General features: G+C 61.7%; 1 protein-coding gene across 3 annotated transcripts in view; it reads left to right on the top strand.

Moving 5' to 3' along the window:
• LPCAT1 (lysophosphatidylcholine acyltransferase 1) overlaps positions 1-256 on the top strand; it is a 44,024-nt gene that overhangs the window by 39,702 nt on the left and 4,066 nt on the right. The gene's annotated exons all lie outside the window — the stretch shown is intronic.

Here is a 256-nt window from a genome sequence, read left to right as displayed (position 1 = left end):
GTGGTAACCAAGGCTGTGGGTGCACCGGCCCGTGTGGCCTCACTGTGGTTGCAAGACTTCAGCAGTGATGACCGTCAGGGACCCCTGAGAGGACAGGCCTGTCACTCACAGGTCCTGGAGGGCCCACAGCGCCCCCGCATAGCAAGGTCACTGGCAGAGAGTGGATTGGGCTCTGCCTTTGGGGGGGTGAGGGTGGGGCCTGGGGCTTCGGGGTTCACTCTTCAGCGGTGAATTCAAAGCAGAAGGGGGAAAGTTA

The sequence above is a fragment of the Bison bison genome, unplaced genomic scaffold, assembly GCF_000754665.1.
Source record: "Bison bison bison isolate TAMUID 2011002044 unplaced genomic scaffold, Bison_UMD1.0 scf7180017864377, whole genome shotgun sequence".
Lineage (NCBI taxonomy): Eukaryota > Metazoa > Chordata > Mammalia > Artiodactyla > Bovidae > Bison > Bison bison.
Note: the sequence above shows the minus strand (reverse complement) of the source record. Positions and strands in the feature narration are given on the sequence as shown.